A 12044-nucleotide genomic window follows, 5' to 3' on the forward strand; every position below is an offset into this window, starting at 1 on the left:
AGAAAGAAAGGCCCATTTGACCCGACAGCATTCTGATCAATACGGCTCAGGATGTCGGCTACAGGAAACGGTTGTGTTTAAGGCTACTGGTAGAATTTGTGTTTCAATAATCATGCAGTGTTTCAAAGGTATTCATGGAACAGTATTGGCTGGGAACTAGTTTGTTGACAACCATTGGACATTGCCCATCCAATGCTCTGGTGAATGTTAGTGAAATCATCAAGATGAAAATGAATGAATGAATGACAGACAACGTGATTTTGGTTTGTATTGGTGTTCCTAGTTCTCAAAGCAGGACAGACTTCCACACTATATCAGGACAGACTTCCACACTAAAGCTGGACAGACTTCAACACTAAAGCAGGACAGACTTCCACACTAAAGCAGGACAGACTTCCACACTAAAGCTGGACAGACTTCCACACTAAAGCAGGACAGACTTCCACACTAAATCTGTCATGTCTTGTTATGTCTGTTCCTGTCCTTTCTCTTCACTCTGTCTCTCTCTGCTGGTCTTTTTAGGTTACCTTCTCTGTCTCTCATTCTTCAGCTGTTCTACATCTCCCCTAACTAGCTCATTCACTCTTTCCCCACCTGTTCTCTCTTCCCCCTCTGATTAGGTCTCTATTTCTCTCTCTGTTCCTGCTACTTTCAGTGTCTGATTCTTGTTTGTGTTTTTGATGCCAGAAGCAAGCTGTCGTCCCGTTTGCTTCCACCTTGTCCTATCCTGTCGGAGTCTGCCTGGCAGGTGCATCCTGCATTATACTAACGTTCTTTTTGTTCCATTGACTACGTTGGAAGAGGATTTATGCCATTCCTGTTTTTTCATTAAAGAACTCTGTTTTCTGTTAAAACCGCTTTTGGGTCTTCACTCAAGTACATAACAAAATCAGGACAGACTTCCACACTAAATCAAGACAGACTTCCACACTAAATCAAGACAGACTTCCACAATAAATCAGGACAGACTTCCACACTAAATCAAGACAGACTTCCACACTAAATCAAGACAGACTTCCACACTAAATCAAGACAGACTTCCACAATAAATCAGGACAGACTTCCACACTAAATCAAGACAGACTTCCACTCCAAATCAAGACAGACTTCCACACTAAATCAGGAAAGACTTCCACACTAAATCAAGACAGAATTCCAAACTAAATCAGGACAGAATTCCACACTAAATCAAGACAGAATTCCAAACTAAATCAGGACAGAATTCCACACTAAATCAAGACAGAATTCCAAACTAAATCAGGACAGAATTCCGCACTAAATCAGAACAGACTACCACACTAAATCAGGACAGAATTCCGCACTAAATCAGAACAGAATTCCAAAACTAAATCAGGACAGACTTCCACACTAAATTAGGACAGACTTCTACACTAAATCAGGACAGACATCCACACTAAATCAGGACAGACTACCACACTAAAGCAGGACAGACTTCCACACTAAATCAGAACAGACTTCCACACTAAATCAGGACAGACATCCACCCTAAATCAGGACAGACTTCAACACTAAATCAGGACAGACTTCCACACTAAATCATGACAGACTTCCATGGTAAAAAAAGGACAGACTTCCACACTAAATCAGGACAGACTTCCACAGTAGATCAGGACAGACTTCCACACTAAATCAGGACAGACTTCCACAGTAAATCAGGACAGACTTCCACAGTAAATCAGGACAGACTTCCATACTAAATCAGGAGAGACTTCCACACTAAATCAAGACAGAATTCCAAACTAAATCAGGACAGAATTCCACACTAAATCAGGACAGACTACCACACTAAATCAGGACAGAATTCCGCACTAAATCAGAACAGACTACCACACTAAATCAGGACAGAATTCCACACTAAATCAGAACAGAATTCCAAAACTAAATCAGGACAGACTTCCACACTAAATTAGGACAGACTTCTACACTAAATCAGGACAGACATCCACACTAAATCAGGACAGACTACCAAACTAAAGCAGGACAGACTTCCACACTAAATCAGGACAGACTTCCACACTAAATCAGGACGGACTTCCACACTGAAACAGGAGAGAATTCCAAACAAATAACAGGACAGACTTCCACACTAAATCAGGACAGACTTCAACACTAAATCAGGACAGACTACCACACTCAATCAGGACAGACTTCAACACTAAATCAGGACAGACTTCAACACTAAATCAGGACAGAATTCCACACTCAATCAGGACAGACTTCCACACTAAATTAGGACAGAATTCCACACTAAATCAGAATAGACTTCCACACTAAATCAGGACAGACTTCCACACTAAATCAGGACAGACTTCCACACTAAATTAGGACAGACTTCCACACTAAATCAGAATAGACTTCCACACTAAATCAGGACAGACTTCCACACTAAATCAGGACAGACTTCTACACTAAATCAGGACAGACTTCCACACTAAATCAGGACAGACTTCCACACTAAATCAGGACAGACTTCCACACTAAATCAGGACAGACTTCAACACTAAATCAGTACAGACTTCCACACTAAATCAGGACAGACTTCCACACTAAATCAGGACAGACTTCCACACTAAATCAGGACAGACTTCCACACTAAATCAGGGCAGACATCCACACTAAATCAGGACAGACTTCTACACTAAATCAGGACAGACTTCCACACTAAATTAGGACAGACTTCCACACTAAATTAGGACAGACTTCCACACTAAATCAGAACAAACTTCCACACTAAATCAGAACAAACTTCCACACTAAATCAGGACAGACTCCCACACTAAATCAGAACAAACTTCCACACTAAATCAGGACAGACTCCCACACTAAATCAGAACTTCCACACTAAATAAGGACAGACTCCCACACTAAATCAGGACAGACTCCCACACTAAATCAGAACAAACTTCCACCCTAAATCAGAACAAACTTCCACACTAAATCAGAACAAACTTCGACACTAAATCAGGACAGGAAAGGTGATATGTGGTGGATTTATCAGACATCTCCCTGATCTGTAAAGCTGATCATTTATCTCACCACACTTCTATGGCAATGAGTACGTCCCAAATGGCACCGTATTCCACAGTGCACTAGCTTTAACCAGCCCTGGTCGAAAGAAGTGCACTATTTATGGAATAGGATGCCATTTGGGACGAACAACACTGGATGTTGGCGAGCGATAGACAGAGGCTGACAAAGACGTTGTGACCAAGATTCACATAGATAATTAATTGAATAAGATAATTGAATGAATCACAAACATTGTAAATATCCTCCTGGTAACTTTTACAGAGTTGTAACTGTGTTATTCTGTAATGGAGACAGTGGACAGAAGCTTAATTTAACACAGTTTTAACTGTGATATTCTGTAATGGAGACAGTGGACAGAAGCTTAATTTAACACAGTTGTAACTGTGTTATTCTGTAATGGAGACAGTGGACAGAAGCTTAATTTAACACAGTTGTAACTGTGATATTCTGTAATGGAGACGGTGGACAGAAGCTTAATTTAACACAGTTGTAACTGTGATATTCTGTAATGGAGACGGTGGACAGAAGCTTAATTTAACACAGTTGTAACTGTGTTATTCTGTAATGGAGACGGTGGACAGAAGCTTAATTCAACACAGTTGTAACTGTGTTATTCTGTAATGGAGACGGTGGACAGAAGCTTAATTCAACACAGTTGTAACTGTGATATTCTGTAATGGAGACAGTGGCCACCAATACCTTTAACACTTTAACACGGATGGAACTAAAAGAATGAAAGACAAGGTGACAAGGAGCTTGACTGTTGATCTGGGGATTAAGAGGGAGGACGAGGATGAGGAGGAGGGTATTTATGTTGGTGTTTCACACCCTGGTTCAACCCCAAGGCCATAATATGCTCTGATTGTTAGACAGGATTCACATCCCAAACAATCCCACGATGCACCTCACTTCCTGTTCACCCACCTAGACATCGATAGGCCGTTTCCCGGACACAGAGATTCTCTACCGTCAATGATGATTTTTTTTTTGTCCACGACTCGTCGCAATCTGTTGTCCAGGAAACCAGACCGAAAGGTCCTGAAGCTATAAAGCAGATGATTTGTCAGCATGTACAAGTCCCTAACAGTCTCCACCTGCTCCAGTGATACAGTACAACAGGCCTACGCTACAGCAGACATGACACAGCAGTCTCCACCTGCTCCAACAGGCCTACGCTACAGCAGACATGACACAGCAGTCTCCACCTGCTCCAGCAGGCCTACGCTACAGCAGACATGACACAGCAGTCTCCACCTGCTCCAGCAGGCCTACGCTACAGTAGACATGACACAGCAGTCTCCACCTGCTCCAACAGGCCTACGCTACAGCAGACATGACACAGCAGTCTCCACCTGCTCCAGCAGGCCTACGCTACAGTAGACATGACACAGCATTCTCCATCTGCTCCAGCAGGCCTACGCTACAGCAGACATGACACAGCAGTTTGCAGTGAACACGATATGCTTCAGAGACACAAGTGAAATGTTTTGGTTGTTAAACTAAGTTGTTAAACTATCTCCTCTTACAGAAAGCTATCACATCAGTACATCGTTCACTCATACAGCAGATTAACTCAATCAGACCAATATTTTTATCGTTTTATGTCCTAAAATGTCGTTTAAAAGCCAGCCCTTACTGTACACACAGGAAACATGATGTCTGCCAGCCAGCCAGGCAGGCAGTCACCCAGTCAGGCAGTCACCCAGTCAGGCAGTCACCCAGTCAGGCAGTCACCCAGTCAGGCAGTCAGGCAGTCACCCAGTCACCCAGTCACCCAGTCAGGCAGTCACCCAGTCAGGCAGTCACCCAGTCAGGCAGTCACCCAGTCACCCAGTCAGGCAGTCACCCAGTCAGGCAGTCACCCAGTCAGGCAGTCAGGCAGTCACCCAGTCAGGCAGTCAGGCAGTCAGGCAGTCACCCAGTCAGGCAGTCAGGCAGTCACCCAGTCAGGCAGTCACCCAGTCAGGCAGTCACCCAGTCACCCAGTCAGGCAGTCACCCAGTCAGGCAGTCACCCAGTCAGGCAGTCACCCAGTCAGGCAGTCAGGCAGTCACCCAGTCACCCAGTCACCCAGTCACCCAGTCAGGCAGTCACCCAGTCAGGCAGTCACCCAGTCAGGCAGTCAGGCAGTCACCCAGTCACCCAGTCAGGCAGTCACCCAGTCACCCAGTCAGGCAGTCACCCAGTCAGGCAGTCAGGCAGTCACCCAGTCAGGCAGTCACCCAGTCAGGCAGTCACCCAGTCAGGCAGTCACCCAGTCAGGCAGTCAGGCAGTCAGGCAGTCACCCAGTCAGGCAGTCAGGCAGTCACCCAGTCAGGCAGTCACCCAGTCACCCAGTCAGCCAGTCACCCAGTCAGGCAGTCACCCAGTCACCCAGTCACCCAGTCAGGCAGTCACCCAGTCAGGCAGTCAGGCAGTCAGACAGTCACCCAGTCAGACAGTCAGGCAGTCACCCAGTCAGGCAGTCACCCAGTCAGCCAGTCACCCAGTCAGGCAGTCACCCAGTCACCCAGTCACCCAGTCAGGCAGTCACCCAGTCAGGCAGTCACCCAGTCAGGCAGTCACCCAGTCAGGCAGTCAGGCAGTCAGGCAGTCACCCAGTCACCCAGTCACCCAGTCACCCAGTCAGGCAGTCACCCAGTCACCCAGTCACCCAGTCAGGCAGTCACCCAGTCAGGCAGTCACCCAGTCACCCAGTCAGGCAGTCACCCAGTCAGACAGTCACCCAGTCAGGCAGTCAGACAGTCACCCAGTCAGGCAGTCACCCAGTCACCCAGTCACCCAGTCAGGCAGTCACCCAGTCACCCAGTCACCCAGTCAGGCAGTCAGGCAGTCACCCAGTCAGGCAGTCACCCAGTCACCCAGTCAGACAGTCACCCAGTCAGACAGTCAGGCAGTCACCCAGTCAGGCAGTCACCCAGTCAGGCAGTCAGACAGTCAGGCAGTCACCCAGTCACCCAGTCAGGCAGTCAGACAGTCAGGCAGTCACCCAGTCAGGCAGTCACCCAGTCAGGCAGTCACCCAGTCAGACAGTCAGGCAGTCACCCAGTCAGGCAGTCACCCAGTCAGGCAGTCACCCAGTCAGGCAGTCACCCAGTCAGGCAGTCAGTTCGTCAGACAGCAGTCAGTCACCCAGTCAGGCAGTCAGTTCGTCAGACAGCAGTCAGTCACCCAGTCAAGCAGTCACCCAGTCAGACAGTCACCCAGTCACCCAGGCAGGCAGTCAGACAGTCACCCAGTCAGACAGTCACCCAGGCAGGCAGTCAGGCAGTCACCCAGGCAGGCAGTCAGACAGTCACCCAGTCACCCAGGCAGGCAGTCAGACAGTCACCCAGTCAGGCAGTCAGACAGTCACCCAGTCAGGCAGTCAGACAGTCACCCAGTCAGGCAGTCAGACAGTCACCCAGTCAGACAGTCACCCAGGCAGGCAGTCAGGCAGTCACCCAGGCAGGCAGTCAGACAGTCACCCAGTCAGACAGTCAGACAGTCACCCAGTCACCCAGGCAGGCAGTCAGACAGTCACCCAGTCAGTTAGTCAGACAGTCACCCAGTCAGACAGTCAAGCAGTCAGAAGTAATGTGGATGAAGAATGTGAAGATAAAACAGGCTACCAGATTGAGCGACAGACAATCAGGCTACCTGGGGTACGCTTTAGGGTTCGGCCTTGCCTTCTCCGCTCCTCTCCTCTCCTCTCTGCAGCGCTATCTTCTCTTCTCTCTCTGCGCTCTCTTCTCTCTCTGCTCTCTCTTCTTTCTGCTCTCTCTGCTCTCTCTGCTCTCTCAGCAGCTCTCTCTTCTCTTCTCTCTCTTGCTCCTCTCTACTCTCTATCACTCCTCTCCACATCAGCACAACTCAGAAGATATTGCAAAAAACTTTTCCCTCAGGTGAAACATTGTCATAGCCCATTAATCTTTTCAAACTTGGCCACAGTCGGTTCGCTCCGATCCTTAGGAGGGAAGGAGGCAGGGAGGGAGGGAGGGAGGGAGGGAGGGAGGGAGGGAGGGAGGGAGGGAGGGAGGGAGGGAGGGAGGGAGGGAGGGAGGGAGGGAGGGAGGGAGGGAGGGAGGGAGGGAGGGAACACTCCTTACTGTACCTCCTCTAATCGTATCTTTTAAATGTAGTCAAGGAAGGATGGCTTAGTAGCATCCCAAATAGCACCCTACTACCCTCTGTAGTAAACTACTTTAGACCATATTCTGTGGGTTTAATGTTGTTCATTATTAATATTCTGTGGGTTTAATGTTTTTCGTTATTAATATTCTGTGAGTTTAATGTTGTTCACTATTTAATATTCTGTGGGTTTATTGTTGTTCACTATTAATATTCTGTGGGATAAAGTTGTTCACTATTAATATTCTGTCGGTTAAATGTTGTTCACTATTAATATTCTGTGGGTTTAATGCTGTTCACTATTGATATTCTGTGGGTTGAATGTTGACTTACAGTGAATATACACATAGCTTCATGTTTAGCATGTATATGTTGTCCGTGTTGGGATTTGAACCCATGACCTTGGCATCACAAGATCACCAACCTCACAAGATATTACTAGTCAGCTGTCTTGACTAACAGACAGTGACATGAGAACTGTTGGGTTCCTTCATCAATGGCCTGGATTCACACAGCGTCTCGGAGTAGGGGTTCTGATTTGGAATCAAAGGCCTGGATTCACACAGCGTCTCAGAGCAGGGGTTCTGATTTGGGATCAAAGGCCTGGATTCACACAGCGTCTCAGAGTAGGGGTTCTGATTTGGGATCAAAGGCCTGGATTCACACAGCGTCTCAGAGTAGGGGTTCTGATTTGGGATCAAAGGCCTGGATTCACACAGCGTCTCAGAGTAGGGGTTCTGATTTGGGATCAAAGGCCTGGATTCACACAGCGTCTCAGAGTAGGGGTTCTGATTTGGGATCAAAGGCCTGGATTAAGCGTCTCAGAGTAGGGGTTCTGATTTGGAATCAAAGGCCTGGATTCACTATCTCAGAGTAGGGGTTCTGATTTGGAATCAAAGGCCTGGATTCACACAGCGTCTCAGAGTAGGGGTTCTGATTTGGAATCAAAGGCCTGGATTCACACAGCGTCTCAGAGTAGGGGTTCTGATTTGGGATCAAAGGCCTGGATTCACACAGCGTCTCAGAGTAGGGGTTCTGATTTGGGATCAAAGGCCTGGATTCACACAGCGTCTCAGAGCAGGGGTTCTGATTTGGGATCAAAGGCCTGGATTCACACAGCGTCTCAGAGCAGGGGTTCTGATTTGGGATCAAAGGCCTGGATTCACACAGATCTCAGAGCAGGGGTTCTGATTTGGGATCAAAGGCCTGGATTCACACAGCGTCTCAGAGTAGGGGTTCTGATTTGGGATCAAAGGCCTGGATTCACACAGCGTCTCAGAGTAGGGGTTCTGATTTGGGATCAAAGGCCTGGATTCACACAGCGTCTCAGAGTAGGGGTTCTGATTTGGGATCAGGTCCCCTACCAGCCCAAATGAATATGAGGTAAAAGGCCATGCGATCCGACGCGTCATTCTGTGAATACAAGCCAATGGCTGTAGAGTTTATTAAAAGGTGTGCGACCAGTGCAGATGAGAACCCTGCGGAGTCAACGTCTGTGTGTGAGAACCAGATGTGCAGCTGAATCCATAAATTAAATGTTCCCTACACTACTTTATAGACTAATTGAAAGCCCTGCAATCACAAACACCTTTAAAACCTTCTAGAACAGGAGTCAAGTGTCCCACAAGGAAAAATATTCCCTATATAGTGCACTACTTTAGACCAGGACCCTATAGAACCCTTTTCCCTATATATAGTGCACTACTTTAGACCAGGGCCCTAAAGAACTCTATGCCCTATATAGTGCACTACTTTAGACCAGGGCCCTAAAGAACTCTATGCCCTATATAGTGCACTACTTTAGACCAGAGCCCTATAAAACCCTATTCCCTATATAGGGCACTACTTTAGACCAGAGCCCTATAAAACCCTATTCCCTATATAGGGCACTACTTTAGACCAGAGCCCTATAAAACCCTATTCCCTATATAGGGCACTACTTTAGACCAGGAACCCATGTGGTGCGACACCGTGTAGGGAATAGGGTAGTGTTTAGGACACAACCCTACACCCCCTTCGTCTCCCCTTAAGAATATAAAAATAAATAAACCTGATACAAATAGGAAAGCCAAACGATGAGATAATGATGTCCTCAGTTAACTCTTCTTCCTCCCGAAGCCTGTCCACTTCCCTTCAACGATTTGAAAGGAAACGTCTGGTGTGAGGAATATGGGGGGCTACGTCCAGTCGTGTAACACCAACATGTTGCTTTTAGATATGTGGGAAGTCGTTCACCTTAATTATAGATGTCAGCTTCAGGAGAAAGGACATATTATCTGGACAAACCACACCTGTTGTCTCATGATTACCCCGTCCCCCCTCCCGTCCCCCTCCCGTCCCCTCCCGTCCCCCCTCCCGTCCCCCCTCCCGTCCCATCCGTCCCTCCTGTCCCCTCCCGTCCCCCCCGTCCCCCTCCCGTCCCTCCCATCCCCTCCCGTCCCCTCCGTCCCGTCCCCCCCCGTCCCCTCCCGTCCCCTCCCGCCCCCCCTCCCCTCCCGTCCCCCTCCCGTCCCTCCCGTCCCCTCCCCCCCCTCCCCGCCCCCTCCCGTCCCCTCTCCCGTCCCCTCCGTCCCTCCCCTAAGGTTGTCAGGGAAGGGTGCTGTTCCAGGACTGATTCCAAACAAGCCTTTCTATTGGCTGCTTTGATCACTAACTAGATAGTGTGTTATTGTCGATTCCACTGCACCATTTACAAAGGAGAGGAGGGTGCCTGATGGAACCCTTAGTCTCTATAATAGTAAACTAGTTTTAAATGCACAGGGGCCCATATGGCTGAGCAACACACAGCCCTGAGCAACACCCTGAGCGACATCCTGAGACATCCTGAGACATCCTGAGACATCCCAAGACATCCCGAGACATCCCGAGACATCCTGGGACATCCTGGGACATCCTGAGAGACATCCTGAGACATCCTGAGACATCCTGAGACATCCTGAGACATCCTGAGACATCCTGAGACATCCTGAGACATCCTGAGACATCCTGAGACATGAGACATCCTGAGACATCCCAAGACATCCCGAGACATCCTGAGACATCCCAAGACATCCCGAGACATCCTGAGACATCCCAAGACATCCCGAGACATCCTGAGACATCCCGAGACATCCCGAGACATCCTGAGACATCCTGAGACATCCCAAGACATCCCGAGACATCCTGAGACATCCCGAGACATCCTGAGACATGAGACATCCCGAGACATCCCAAAACATCCCGAGACATCCTGAGACATCCCAAGACATCCCGAGACATCCTGAGACATCCTGGGACATCCTGAGACATCTTGAGACATCCTGAGACATCCTGAGACATCCTGAGACATCTTGAGAGATCCCTCACGTTGCAGAGCCACTGTGTTCATTCATTAGCTGGGGATAGACATCCTGAGACATCCTGGACATCCCAGAGACGCCTGAGACACGCACAGAACACAAACAGAACACACACAGACATCCTGAGACATCCAGAGACACACACAGTACAACGTCAGGACACAACGGACAACTGTCACTGCTTCTCTGCATCAATTAATCAGACATATTGAGACATCCTGATAATCATTGTGAGGAGACATCCCAAGACATCCTGAGACATCCGGACATCCTGAGAACATCCTACCCCACTGCACTGTCATGAGAGATCCCGAGACATCCTGAGACATCCTGAGACATCCTGGGACATCCTGAGACATCCTGAGACATGTGTGTGACATGTGTGTGTGTGTGACATGTGTGTGTGTGTGACATGTGGGACATCCTGAGTCCTGAGACATCCTGAGTGTGTGATGTGTGTGTGTGTGTCCTGAGTGTGTGACATGTGTGAGACATGTGTGTGACATCCCGAGACATCCCGAGACATCCTGAGACATCCTGAGACATGTGTGAGACATCCTGAGACGTCCTGAGACATCCTGTGACATCCTGAGACATCCTGAGACATCGTGTGCGTGACGTGTGACATGTGTGTGTCCTGAGTGTGTCCTGAGACATCCTGTGACGTGTCGTGTGTGTGTGTGAGACATGTGTGAGAGATGTGTCACGTGTGCGTGAGCCACTGTGTTCATTCATTAGCTGGGGATGTGAGGCTATCTGAGTGTGTGTGTCTAGGTACTGTGGCTACAAAGACAAGTGTACGCACAGAACACGTCACAGAACAAAAACAGAACACACACAGTGTGTGTGTCAGTGAGACACACAGAACACGCACAAACATGTGTCACACAGAACCTGCTCTCAGCAGAAAAAAATTACCCAAACACACCCTGGCCTCCTCTACCCCCTCCCTCCCCCATCTCCGTCCACCTCTCCCCACCACCCATCCCCTCCCATGGCCTCCTCTACCCCCTCCCTCCCCCATCTCCGTCCACCTCTCCCCACCACCCATCCCCTCCCATGGCCTATTGATCCAATCCCCCATCTGATAATCAATTCTCCCCACCACCCATCCCCTCCCAGTGGCCTGAGAAATTACCTCCCCCATCACTGTCATCCCCTCCCCTGGCCTCCTCTACCCCCCCCACCCCATCCCTTGTCCATCTACGCATGTGCTCCACCACGTGGGTGTGTGCCCCCTCCCCCCCATGTCCGTCCACCTCTCCCCACCACCCCTGTGTGGCCTCCTCTACCCCCCCCCCCCCACCACCATCCCTTGACCCCCCCCCTCCCCCATCTACGTCCACCTCTCCCCACCACCCCTCCCATGGCCTCCCCCCCCCCCCCACCATCCCTTGACCCCCTCCCCCATCTACGTCCACCTCTCCCCACCACCCCTCCCATGGCCTCCTACCCCCCACCATCCCTGACCCCCTCCCCCATCACGTCCACCTCTCCCCACCACCCCTCCCATGGCCTCCTCTACCCCCCCCCCCACCATCCCT

This window comes from Oncorhynchus masou, unplaced genomic scaffold (assembly GCF_036934945.1).
Source record: "Oncorhynchus masou masou isolate Uvic2021 unplaced genomic scaffold, UVic_Omas_1.1 unplaced_scaffold_1397, whole genome shotgun sequence".
NCBI lineage: Eukaryota > Metazoa > Chordata > Actinopteri > Salmoniformes > Salmonidae > Oncorhynchus > Oncorhynchus masou.